This window comes from Pan troglodytes, chromosome 8 (genome assembly GCF_028858775.2).
Source record: "Pan troglodytes isolate AG18354 chromosome 8, NHGRI_mPanTro3-v2.0_pri, whole genome shotgun sequence".
Taxonomy (NCBI): Eukaryota; Metazoa; Chordata; class Mammalia; order Primates; family Hominidae; genus Pan; species Pan troglodytes.
Genome location: NC_072406.2, coordinates 45,834,089 through 45,848,000, shown reverse-complemented (window position 1 = coordinate 45,848,000; position 13,912 = coordinate 45,834,089). Strand labels below are relative to the sequence as shown.

The window sequence follows — 13,912 nt, the reverse complement described above, 5'->3', positions numbered from 1 at the left end:
TTAACAAAAAGTCGAATTAAAAATGGGCAGAGCAGTTACTAATTTCTCCAAAGAAGATACATGAGTGGCTAACATTTTGAAAAGAGGCTCAAAATCATTAGCCATCAGGGCAATGCAAATTAAAACCATGATGAGGTACCACTTCACACTTACTAGGATGGCTCTAATTTTTAAAAAGTGGAAAATAAGTGTTGGCAAGGATAGAAATCAGAAACCAGAATGCACTGCTGGTGGGAATGTAAAATGGTGCAGCCACTGTGGAAAACACTTCAGCACCCCCTCAAAGAGCTAAACATAAAATTACCATATGACCCCTCAATTCTACTTTTAGATTTATAGTCAAAAGATTTGAAAGTAGGGACTTGAACAGATACTTACATGCTCATATTAATTGCAGCATTATTCACAGTAGCCAAAACTTGGAAACAACCCGAGTCCATTGACAAGTGAATGGATGAAGAAAATGCATCATATATGGGACAGTGGCCATATATAGCCATAAAAGGAATGGAGTTTTGATACAACATGGTGAGACTTGCAGATGTTATGCTAAGTGAAATAAATAGACACAAAAGGACAAATATACAAATATATGTTCCACTTACATGAAATACCTTGAATAGGTAAGTTCCCTACAGAAAGAATAGCAGTTACTAGGTGCTGGGGGTGGTGGAAGTGGGAAGTTATTGCTAATGGCTATAGAGTTCTGTTTGGGATGGTGAAAAATTTTGGAAATAGTGCAGATGTGAAGGGGTGGCCTGCCCCTCCACACCTGTGGGTATTTCTAGTCGGGTGGGATGAGAGACGGAGAAAAGAAATAAGACACAGAGACAAAGTATAAAGAAACAACAGTGGGTCCAGGGGACCGGCACTCAGCACACCAAGGACTTGCACCGGCACCGGCCTCTGAGTTCCCTCAGTTTTTATTGATTATTATTTTCATTATTTCAGCAAAAAGGAATGTAGTAGGAGAGCAGGGTGATGATAAGGAGAAGGTCAACAAAAAACGTGAGCAAAAGAATCTATGTCATAATTAAGTTCAAGGGAAGGTACTATGCCTGGACGTGCACGTAGGCCAGATTTATGTTTCTCTCCACCCAAACATCTCAGTGGAGTAAAGAATAACAAGGCAGCATTGCTGCAAACATGTCTTGCCTCCCGCCACAGGGCAGCTTTTCTGCTGTCTCAGAGTTGAACAAATGTACAATCGGGTTTTACACTGAGACATTCAGTTCCTAGGGGCAAGCAGGAGACAGCAGCCTTCCTCCATCTCAACTGCAAGAGGCTTTCCTCTTTTACTAATCCACCTCAGCACGGACCCTTTACGGGTGTCAGGCTGGGGGACAGTCAGGTCTTTCTCATCCCACGAGCCCATATTTCAGACTATCACATGGGGAGAAACCTTGAACAATACCCTGCTTTCAAGGGCAGAGGTCCCTGCGGCTTTCCACAGTGCATTGTGCCCCTGGTTTATTGAGACTAGAGAATGGCAATGACTTTTACCAAGTATACCGCTTGTAAACATTTTGTTAACAAGGCACATCCTGCACAGCCCTAGATCCCTTAAACCTTGATTTTATACAACACATGTTTTTGTGAGCTCCAAGTTGGGTCAAAGTGGCTGGGGCAAAGCTACAAATTAACAACATCTCAGCAAAGCAACTGTTTAAAGTACAGGTCTTTTTCAAAATGGAGTCTCTTATGTCCCTTTCTACATAGACACAGTGACAGTCTGATCTCTCTTTCTTTTCCCTACAGAGATGGTCACATAACATTGTGAATGTAATTAATGCCACTGAAACAAAGTGGCTTTAATTGCAAAAAAGAAAATGAAAAGGCAAGACATAGTGGGGAAAATATTAGCAAAGCGTATTGTCTGATAAAGGACTTTTATCTAGAACACATAAAGATCACTTAGAGTCTCAAGAATAAGAAGACCCCCCTAGAAGATTTAAACTGGACAAAATATTTGAACAGATGTTCCACCAGAGAAGATGAATGGCAAAAAAAACAAGCAAATGGAAAGACAAAATCATGAGATGCCATTAGACACCCACTAGAATGGCTGTAATTTAAATGGTTTCCAAGGATGTGGAACAACTGGCACTGTGATTTAGTGTTAGTGAGAATGTGAACTAGTGCAACCACTTTGGAAAACAAGTTGGCAGTTCTTAAAAAGTTAAACATACGACTTAACATTTGAGTCAGCCATTCTACTTTTGAGCATTTACCCAAGTGAAGTGAAAACAAGTGTCCATACAAAGAATTGTTACACAAATGTTCCTAGCAAGTCTGTTTATAATAGCCAGTAATTGGAAACAACCCAATGTCCATCGAAAAGTGAATGCACAAATTGTTGTATATTCAAACAATTTAATACGACTCAACACCAAAAACCAATAAACTGGATATATGCAACAGGCTCCAGGGGAGTCAAGATTTCCCCTTAGTTATGGTTGGAGAGGGTGTTACTGGGCTTCACTGTAGGGGTGACTTGGGAGCAGTGAAAGGATCAAATTGCCCAGCCCTGACTCCACATGTGAATCCTCATGGTGCCCTGGAGGAGGCAGTGCTGCTGAGGTAGGCACTTCCCTCGCTGCCACATTCCTTCTGCTCCTCTTCTCTCTGACCCTCAGAGGTCAAGTGGGACACCCTGGAAAGGGAAGCAGCTGCCCACAAGGCCAGTACCCTCCCCAGTTTTTTTAGGTAACAATCTGAAAGGACAAAGCAACAGGGCACTACTTGGTCCAGCAGGGGCTTGTCAGGTAAAATGTCCAAAGAGAGGAAAGGGAACAAAAGTTTTTTTCTTTAGTCACCTAGAATTACAATTTATTCTAAAGATTTTACTTAAAAGGAAAAAAAGGGACTGATTATCTTGGGGCGGAGCAGCCATACTAGAGAGTGCCCACTTCCCGCCTCCCTCTGTTGCTCTTATCAACCAGAGACTAAGAAAACTTCAGCTTCAGGGGGCTAGAAACCTAAAACAAATGAAAGAAAAATAGGAAAGAAAAAAATAGGAAAGAAAAAAAGACTGTCGCATTAGGCAGCTAGCTACAAGTCAAAAGTGGGAAAAAAAGAGGAACTTCAAGGACTAAGCTAATGCCAGTGTAGCAAACATAATGCTAGCCTCAGATCACCTATTGACTTACGAACAAACCTCTGGATACAGGAGAAAGTAAAAGATAAATAGTATGTTTATAGATAATATTTTGATGTAAATATATAATAAACTATTAGGTATTTTCCATAATCAAATCCAGTTAGAAATTAAAACTTCATATATTTATATACTGAAGAATTTATGTAACAAAGGCTTTTATGCTTCTACAACATAGGTTCTAACTTTAACATTGGTTAATATGCACTAATTGAAAAAATTCATGAACTTAATAAGCTGGCGCTCAAATTATAAGCCTGGGGATTCCACTAAATTCCACTGCTCCCATAAGCTTGAGAAGATAACTACATATGAAATTTTTAAAATGAGTATGCCTCACTTTAACTGTAGCCTTGCCCAGGTTTCTCATAGTCATATATCGTTGCTGTAAAATATACTATATTGGGCCTAGATGGAAGCTCTGACACAATAAATAATTAAAGTAAGTCTTTGGCACTTAAAAACTTGGTAAAATGCGACCCCGTGAACCTCCAGTTAAGATAATTTATGTGATCCAATATAAGTTGAAACAAGACATTCAATGATTAAAACTAATTTTATAAAATAAATAAAGAGGTGATTATCCTCACTGCTGCTTTCAACAGCCCAATTTTTCCGTGTTTCCAAATCTGAAAAATAAAAAAATTTATAAATACATACACACACACACACACACACACACACACACACACACAGAAAGGGCACCTCATGATGATGCATTACTACAACCTTAATGCTGTGGTCCCATCCGTTAGGGCTGACATAGTCAATACCTAATTCATTTAAATTGCTAATTTTATTCAGTTACCTGGTAAATCGTTTGCTCTTAAGGGTTTGGCTGAGGGTTCTGTTTAGTGCCTATTTCCACTGCCTCTCAGCTTCAGTTTACCTCCCCTTCTGCAGGGACCCAGTGCAGCCTTCCAGACCGCCTAGGAGGTCTCCCTGGCTCTGTTATTGCACATGACCTTTGCGGACAAGATCTTGGCAACATCCCCCTTCTCCAGGAGCGCGGGGAGGATGGCCGCCTCCAGGAGATTCATGTAACACTTTCAAGTGCTTTAGTACTTTTGAGAACTGGTGGAAGTGTATTCCTCATTTACAAATTTTACTTTAAAGTCATTAGACACTCCTGTGAATGGCCTCAAAAAACTCCACTGGAGAAGCTTTGGCAGCCTTTTGCAATGCCTCCTGGAGGCTTTGGACCATTTAGGATGGCCATTAGTTGCCCAGAGCTGCTGATAAGATATTACCCTCTTGGTCTCCTGGTATCCACCATTAAAACAACAAAGGATCGCTGCCTACTGGGCTGTCTTGGAAATGGGAGACTCTGAGAGTCCTTGAGCCTGTTACCCTCCAGACCCAGCTGCCCCTTACGCTTTGCGTCATGGAAACTGCAGCTTACAAGGTTGGCACAGCTACCTAGGCCTCCTTAAGGCAGGATGGATTAAAACCTGGGCCCCTGATACTTCCACCTGTCGGAGTGGGCAGCTTTCTCTGGCCCAAGTCCCTTGCCAAATGCCAGGAGCTCATTCGTCCCCCACACTCCCTGACTGCCGGGGAATCCCCTTGGGGTTAATGGAGTGAACAGTAATGGGAGTCGTAGACCATGCAAACGTCACTGCTAATCATGCCTGGTGAAGCTTACAGAAAGCTGTTGCTTTCCATCCCTTAGCCAGGATATCCCTAAAAAAGGACAGGACCCCAAAACCACCGCTGGCCAAAACTTAAGGCAGTCAGCACGGGATGTCCTGGTCAACAACTGGCTTCATCTTCGTATTTATTGTAAATCTGAAAACTGTCCCCTTCACATCAAACAAACCCTCTAGGAATCTCTTGCATCACAGACACCCAAAGTATTAAAATCACTTATCTCCACACAGACTAAGGTCAAAATGTAGCGCCTTGCTAGGACATTCCTTGTTCCCTTCAGAGTTAACAGATTTTACTAATAACACCCAAGGCATGTGTTTTACTTCTTAGAATACACCACCCTTGGCTCTTGAAAAAGACATTGAATACAACTTTCATATCCCTGATAGGTCCCAAGTAACTAGTTTAATTGAAAGATGTAATGATGTCCTCAACTCCTTGAAATTCCAGTACCACAGATAAACTCCTGAAGTTTTCTAGTTTGTCCCGGGCTTTATCTATTATTATGCTTTTTTTTTTAAATCTTGTCCCCATCCGGTAAGGGCTGGAAGCCAGGTTGAGGAGGTGTCCTGTCCTGGGGCTCGTTAACCACAGATTGTCCTGCAGGCCAGGCAGCTGCTCATTGGATATGGAACACATTTTGGGTGATGGCAGAGCCCTCAGGAATGGGATTAATGCCCTTATTAAAGAGGACTGAGGGAACTTGTTTGTCCCTTCCACCATCTGAGGACACAGCAAGGAAACAGAGGGTCACAGCGTCTGTGAACCTGGAAATGGGTCCTCGGCAGGCACCCAATGTGCCAGTGCCTTGATCTTGGACTTCTCAGCCTCCAGGACTGTGAGAAATACATTTCTGTTGTTTACAGGCCACCCACTTCATGGCATTTTGTTATAGCAGCCTGAATGGCCTAAGACAGGTGTTCAGGTCAAGGTTTGGTTTTTTAGCTTTTGTTTATTTTGCCTATGGATGTCCAGTTGCCCAATCACCATTTGATGGAGAGGCTGGCTTTCCTCTCATGAATTGCTTTTGCACATTTTCAAAAATCAGTTGAGCATATTTGTTTGAGACTGTTCTGTCCCATTGATTAATAAGTCTATCCCTTTGCCAATACCATGTGGAATTTATTAGGTATGCAGTAAGTGTTAGAGTTGGCATTCTTGTTTTTCAAAATTGCATTAGCTGTCCTAGTTCCCTTGCTGTCCATATACATTTTTATTACAAGATAAACATGCACTTCTTATTATTTCAAAGTATAGTAGTAAGAAAACCTCAGAGTAGCTTCATCACAAATACTGAGCTACAGTTACTGGGAAATCCAAACAGTCCTGCATCAGAACCTGTTTTCCTGATTAACCCAATAATAAAATAGAGCAAAGGCTTTCTTGCTAAACAGGTTTCACTTTCTTTTTATCATCCTAGTCTCTGTGGCTTGGTAACAAGAAAACTTAATGTGTTCACATTTATCTCTTCATAGCAAGTGTCTATGACATAGTTTGGTGGGGAAGAAATGAAAACCCAAGCACAGAAATAAGGGCTTGGTGAGGTTCAAAAACTCCAAAATTTTCATTCTAACTAAATGAGTTGGGTATATATTTCCATTGTCAATGAGAGGGGAAGGGATATTTTAAATGAATCATATATGGAGAAAGAATGAATGGACGCAAATGCACTTATGCTTGCCTAGTTCTTGGAAATAATATTTTTATATACAAAGAATCAGGATCATCAAATCACCATCTTCATCACTTCAATTTTCTTAAGCATGATGACAGCCTCGTCACTGTCCTTTAATTTGAAATTTGTTAACTGTCCTCTAATTTGAAATTTGTTAAGCATGAGCATATGCTTAAGTGCTGATATCTTTCATTTGAAATTTGTAAAATTATAACTGGGACGAGGAGGTCTTTAGAAAATACTGTAAGAATGTTAGATATTTTGTAGGAATGTGAGATTAAATTCTCTAACACAAGTTTTGAGTTAAAAAAATCCTCATTTCTTACTGAAGAATTTAAAACTGGTTATGTATTTACATATATATTTTAAAATTACCTACACTATGAAAAGGTACCTTTAGTATTTATGCATTGTTTTATGAACATAAAACAAGCAAAACTGAGTATGTTGAATGAAAATTTAGAATTGAAACATCCCATTCCTGATGAATATGAATTACTAAAGTTTTAGTCTAAAATGACTAGATGATATAATGATATATAGCTTGAGAACTGATAATAGCAAGTAAATGAAAGTCAATTTATTCAGAGAATTGAATGGGAAACTAAAACCATTTAAGCCTTTTCTATAAAAAACCATCAGCTTTATGAATCACCAAATTAAAGAATAAATATACTAAGATAAAAGTTTCCCCATTATATTACAGAGAAAACCATGTTCTGAGCTATGGACTTTTATACCTGGATGTCTAATCTGAGGCCATCAAAAGAACTCACTCATAGATCAGTTTGCCTCATTTCATGGTCTGCCTTGGATTCCCCCACACCCACTGATCCAAAGTCTGTGGAATAGGGAGGCACCTTCCAGCAAAGAAGGCAGACATGAAAGTGTACATTGTGATCTCTCTGTTACGAAGTTGAAGAACTGGCCAAACTGATGTATGTTAATAGGAATCAAAACAGGGGCTGCGTGTGGAGGGGTGGACGATGTTATTTGAAAAGTTACAGGACAGATTTTCTGTGTTAATGGACATGAGCCATACATTGAGAGGGCTGCTGGCTACTGAAAGGAATATAAAATTTTAAAATTTGTGAAATCATGCAGTTAACATCTGCACACTTCACTATATTTTAAGTTTTTGTTAATATAAAAGAATAAGAAAACAGAAAAGTATTACTGTTAAACAATAATAGAGAAAAGTATACTTTATTTACAAATTTCTTCCTCTAGCCGATCATACAGTTGACCAGTTCAGGGTTCCCGCTGCTGGTTGGATGCCAGGCGGAATGTCAGGGTGTTCTCTGGTGTCTGTTGTGGCTGTGGGATCCACGGTTACAGGGCGGAGCCCTGTGGTGGCTGTGGTGCCATGGAGGGGCTGCGATCTTCTGTGGAGCTGGACCCTGAGCTGACTCCTGGGAAGCTGGATGAGGAGATGGTGGGGCTGCCACCCCATGACCCGAGTCCTCAAGTCACTTTCCACAGCCTCGATGGGAAGACAGTGGTGTGTCCACACCTCATGGGCTTACTGCTGGGTCTCTTACTTTTATTGACTTTGTCTGTTAGGAACCAACTCTGTGTAAGAGGTGAAAGGCAGCTTGCAGAAACACTGCATTCACAGGTGAAGGAGAAATCCCAGCTCATTGGCAAGAAAACAGATTGTAGAGACTGAGGCATCTTTAAAAGATGTCAGGGTACAGAAAAAGTCTTTCAACACCCCTGGCTTTGTAGATGCCTACAAGAAGGTGAATAGCACCAACGAGATGCTGATGGAGAAATTTACCACCCTGGTTCAAGAACTGAAAGAAGAGACATCCTCCAGACTCTCCAGGCAACAAGAGGAGCTGGTAGAGATGCTAACAACGCTGGAGGCCCTGGGAGAGGCCATGAGAGCCACCCCGTCACAAGGAGCTTTTCCACACCTGCCATGCAGCTGAGAGCCAAGCCCTGCTGCTCTCTCCCCCACGAGGGGGCTGGGTCTTAGAGCAGCACTGTTCTTTTCCCCTCCACCCAGGCCTCCCGAGCTGCCAGGCTCTGTGCTCCCACACTGACTCCATCTGAGGGGTCCTTGAGGCCAGTGGATCTGGAGTACCCTGCCCCTGGCCTGGAGTTCCTCCTCCTTCTCACGCTGACACTGCAGCCAGCTCCTCAATGGGCGGTGCCTCCAAATCTAAAGAATATGGAGGTCCTGAAGCACACCAAGAAATGAGGGACTTTTTCTTCGCAGAAAGTTTGAATTCTGTCTTAATGAGACAGAATGCCATACTTGAGCACCTCATCTTTTGCTCAAATTGAAATGTCATCGAACTGTATTTCTCCAGTCAATGGTCTGTAAATATGATTTATGTATTAATCTCCTAAGTGAACAATTTATATTTTATCCTCTACATAATTATCGTATTATGCTTTAAATATATATTTAGTTTATCAATAAAGACATTCAGTACTCAATAGCAACTTTTTTCTGGAGTTTTATTCCCAACAGTTCTAAGTCGTAAGTTAAAGTGCCAGTTTTTGGCCTGAGTATTTGTTGAAAAATGTTATGCAAAGGGAGATTTATCTGGGGGATAAAGTGAAAGGAATGTTTAGAGAGATTTTTTTTTTTTTTTTTTTTTTGGAGATGGAGTCTCGCTCTGTCGCCTAGGCTGGAGTGCAGTGGCGTGATCTCGGCTCACTGCAACTTCTGCCTCCCGGGTTCAAGCAATTCTCCTGCCTCAACCTCCCAAGTAGCTGGGATTACAGGCACATGCCACCACAGCCAGCTAATTTTTTTGTATTTTAGTAGAGACGGGGTTTCACCATGTTGGCCAGGCTGGCCTCGAACTCCTGAGCTTAGGCAATCCACCTGCCTTGGCTTCCCAAAGTGCTAGGATTACAGCCGTGAGCCACCGTGCCCAGTGAAGAGATTTTTTTTTTAATGTTTATTTTAGGTTTGGGGGTACAGGTGAAGTTTTGTGACATAGGTAAACAGGTAACATGTGGGTTTGTTTCATCATCCAGGTATTAATCTTAGTACCCGATAGTTATTTTTTCTGCCCCTCTCCCTCCTCCTACCCTCCCCCCTCAAGTAGACCCCTAGAAATTGAAAGCCTTCTAATCGACTCCAAAGTTAAAAACAGTAACATCAGATACTTTCTTCCAGTACAATTGCTGTGTAGGTGGAGAGATGGATTTCTGGTATTTCCTACTTCTCCATCTTCACAGAATCTTTATTTCATTCTTTTAAATAATTTCTGTCTCGTTGATGATGCATTTTGTTCATATGTCATTTTCCCAATTTTTGTCAGTTCTTTGTGTTTTACTTTAGGTCTTTGAGCATATTTCAGATAGTTCCTCTAATGTCTTCATCTAGTGAGCCAAATGCTGAAAGCCAGTAGGGATTTACTTCATTCCTTTGAAGGGATCATAGTTTTTTTGTTTGTTTTTGTTTTGTTTTGTTTTGTTTTGTTTTTAATGCTTTGTGGTATTCATTTGAAAACTGGGCATGTGAGAAAACAAACACCTCTCCCAGTCTTTGCAGATCGGTGTAAAAGATCTTCACTAATTAGCAGGCCCTTGAGTTTTAGGATCAGCTTGTCTTCATGGGTATTTTCTGGGAATGTGTCCTTCCAGGGCCTTAGTGTGCCTTTTCCTCCCCAATTTCTCTCATATAGATGGCTGCTTAGATGTCTTAATTTTCCAAAGAGTCTCACCCCAGCTGCTTTTTGGGCCTCACATGTTCTATTATATCCTTCTGCCCATAATTTCTGTGCCTAGACATACATATATCTGCTTTCCCCCTGCAGTTTCCATGTGGCATGGTGCCTACCACTGCCTTCCACTGTTTCTACAGCTTAAGATCCACACTGAGCCTTGAGTCTGGCAAGACAGAAACCAGTCCCTCTGGGTGCCCACAAATAGGTTTGAATGTGGCAAATATTCTCTATTCTGCTTCTTCTGGTTTGAAGGAGAAAACTGGGAATTGGGCTGCTTACTCCTAACTGCCTCATGCCTCACTGGTGGGGCAAGAGCAAGTGAAAATGCCATAAAATTTCCTATGTATATATTTAATGTTTCCATTAGGAACAAGGGCTGAAGCTTCCTAGTCGTCCATCTTTTTTATGTCATTCCTCAAAACTAATGTAAATCTTGTAACTGTGTATGAAGTGTTTATTATCAAATACTACCAGTTTTCCCTTAAATCTTATCAATGGAAGGTACCTCTATAAATTCCTTAGCTTTATTTCTTGCTTCTAAGTAAGACTGTACATGATAATGACACCTGTTAAATTAAAATCTTGGAAATCTTTGAGCAAGGGTATACAAGCATGACCCTAGGCTCTCTGAAAATTTTCTCTCTTCTTTCCAGACCTATTTGAAACCTTGTTTCTCCATACTAGTGATGCTAACTCTAAAGGTAACCAGATACAAATAAGAGTTTACAACCCAGCTCATAATCCACATCCATTAATCAGGACCGTGCCCTATTTGGTGTTTTTCTCTATATATCTTTTAACCCCTTTAATTTCTGCTTTGAACAACTTTCTGAACTTACATCTGTGTGGTGCATTCTTCCTTTGCCAGTAAGCAGTAAATTCAGTTTTGTTTTAAAACTGCTGTTTGGCCACCCTTTTTATGTTGCTTCTTACATGCCTCATATCTTCATAGCACTTTTACAATTACTCTCCAATTGATCTTCTAACTGGTGGTTATAATAATGCTTTTTCCAAGACCTTTAAGCTTAATTATCCTTCCCCGAGGAGACAAATACAGTATGTTCTACCCACTTTGGAAATAGAAAACCTAACCTGGCAGTACAATGGTTAAATTATAAAATCCAACATATAGCCTCAAAACAGAAGCTGTTCTTCTGTCCACATCTAAAATTTAGGGCTTCTTATTCATCTTCTCATTTTGTTCTGCAAATGCTCTGTGGTCGATTAGTTTAAATTTACAGACAAGTTGCTAAAATAGTTCAAAGACTTTCCATATGCCTATTACTTTTGGGGCTGAATCCAGGCTTTCCATCTTGCTTATCTATAACTATTTCACACTCCAAACATGTAAAACCCAGCTCCCACTCTTCATCATACCTTTACTTATTAATTCAGCCTCAGTATATACATAAAGTGTTTTCAGAATTGTTAACCTGTACTCCTACAAGAAACAAATTTAATTACTAGAATTCAGTGTTTACATAGAGGGTTTTTGTCTTGAATATTAGTTTCTCATGTGATTTCAGTTTTGCAGTCAATATTATGTTGTTAAAACATTTGAGGATTCTTAATTAAGCAGAGTATTGATATAATATTAGGAATATATTCTATAATGGAATAAGATATAATATATCCCTATTCTGTCTTTGAGTCTGAGTAGAACTTTCCTTAATGATCCCACTCAGCAACACCACTTTCAAATATACTATTTAATCTTCACAGCCATAGAGATCATTCTCATAAAGCATTTTCAACGGATCTGTTGAAAATAAACAGATAATGTTTTTGGTGCCAGGCTACACTTTTATTATCTCATTTAATCTCCTTTAAAATATTTTTAAAGTTTCATTCTAGCTTCATCAATGGGTATAACTTATACGATGGCAGAATTAACCCCAATGTTATGAACCATTTCTAACAGTGAGAGACTTCCTACAATTGAGAGAGTAAGATCTCTGTAACCAGATATACAATTAAGTAGAGGCTGAATGATCATCTTTCAAATATTAAGTTGTGACAAGAATCCTACAGGAAGTAGAAAATTACGCATCATATATGATTTGTTATAATGTAAACTCTGAGCTCTAGAGTTGCTTAAAGAAATATACAGAACAGAGGTGGGTGAAATGGGATAAACTGTTATCCTTTACTTAAGTCTCAAAGCCTGTCATTTTTCAAGACTAACTTACTATCCTGATGGAGAATATATCTGTTTTTCTTTAAAATGTGTCTGTGTACTACTGAGAGGCACCACGGATATGACAAAGAACCCAATTCGAATCTATCTGTGGGATCCACAACTACTGTCTATTATATACCGAGCTCCTCTAATAACATGTGAAACAGTTAAACTATTAAACACAGAAACTGAAATACTTACTGATTTTTTTTTCACTGAAGCAGTAGCCTACCAATATAAGCAGGCTTTGAAATGGTGTGATAATTTTTGGATTCTGAATAAGATCTAATTAAATATATAATACTATTCTTTCATTTTGTCGTATTCATTTGGGTTATCAAGTAAATAAGAAACCAAAATATTAATGCTATTCAGAAATATTAGAAGCTGATACAAATTCTAAAAAGTAAGACAAATTGTCACATAAAAAGAGGCATATGATTAGAGATGATGGTGACTATAATGAAAATTCATCAGTCTCAGGGCCAAAAGAGAAAATAAGACAATATGAAGATACTGGATTCCTAACATTTAATATTTACAAGAAATTTTTCACATAATACTTTTCAATGTTCCTCTTAACTAGTGTCAGTGAAGTAATTATCATTTTAACTAGTATCAATTAAACTTAATTTTCATGAAAACATTCCCACACAGCATAAGTTCTTTGAGTTTATAAACAATATCTTTCATAGTTCACCTAAATCTGGTAAATCGCTTTGTAGCCTCACTAGGTTTAATAAATGTTATATAAATAAATACTTTGTTCTGATCTCTTCCACACATTTCTAGTTTTAATATGAAAAAAGGTAAAGCAAGATACTCTCTTTTTTAAATTAAATTCCTTTAACTGGAAGTGTAAGAAATGTATGGAGGTGACTTTTCTCTATTAGAGGATCATACAGAATAGACTTGCAAATAATACGACACTTAAAGAACCATACATTTTCAAAACATGCAGAGCACAAGTTTTGTTTAATTGATTTTACATCACACCAGAAAGCACTACAGGGACACTGGCAAATAGAAGTAAGCTGGAACCTCATCACAGAGCTCCTTTCTTACCCTCAGCAACAAAAAGGCTTGATCTTAGAAGTTCAAAATTGTTCCATATGGTAAAGACACATTCTGAAAATAAATCAACAAGTAATTATAATTTTTTTATTTAATTCAACTTCTAATATACACACATACAAACCTTTCTGAAACGTTCAGTCTTGTGCATGTGTTGATGTTGAGGCGTATCTTCCACTAATTGAAAGGCATTTTTCAAAATATTATCTAGAGCTCTTTTCAAAAATCAATGATCTTTCAATGCTAAAATATTCTTTTTAGCTGAACATTGACAATGACTCCCTCCGTGTTCAAACTTTAGCTAGGCTTCTGTAAGCCCTCTTCTCAACTAGGCCTCATCCTTGGCCTGCCTTAAGCAAAAATCCTACTAAGTCAGTTTAGTGAGAATCTCTCATGCTTGATATCTAACCAAGTTTCTCACCCCTCGCCATTAATGTCTAAGTCCTTAATCTGCCTCTAAGAAGAATCTTGTTAGGCCAGTTAAG

General features: G+C 39.2%; 1 protein-coding gene across 30 annotated transcripts in view; it reads right to left on the bottom strand.

The window, feature by feature from the left end:
• Positions 1-13,309: 13,309 nt before the first annotated feature.
• The window catches only part of CCDC7 (coiled-coil domain containing 7), a 411,675-nt gene continuing 411,072 nt past the window's right edge, over positions 13,310-13,912 (bottom strand). For all 30 annotated transcript variants that reach the window (XM_063781580.1, XM_063781581.1, XM_063781579.1 and 27 more), the window contains one exon: positions 13,310-13,481. The gene's annotated coding sequence lies outside the window, so the exon portion shown is untranslated. The remainder of the gene's footprint in view (positions 13,482-13,912) is intronic.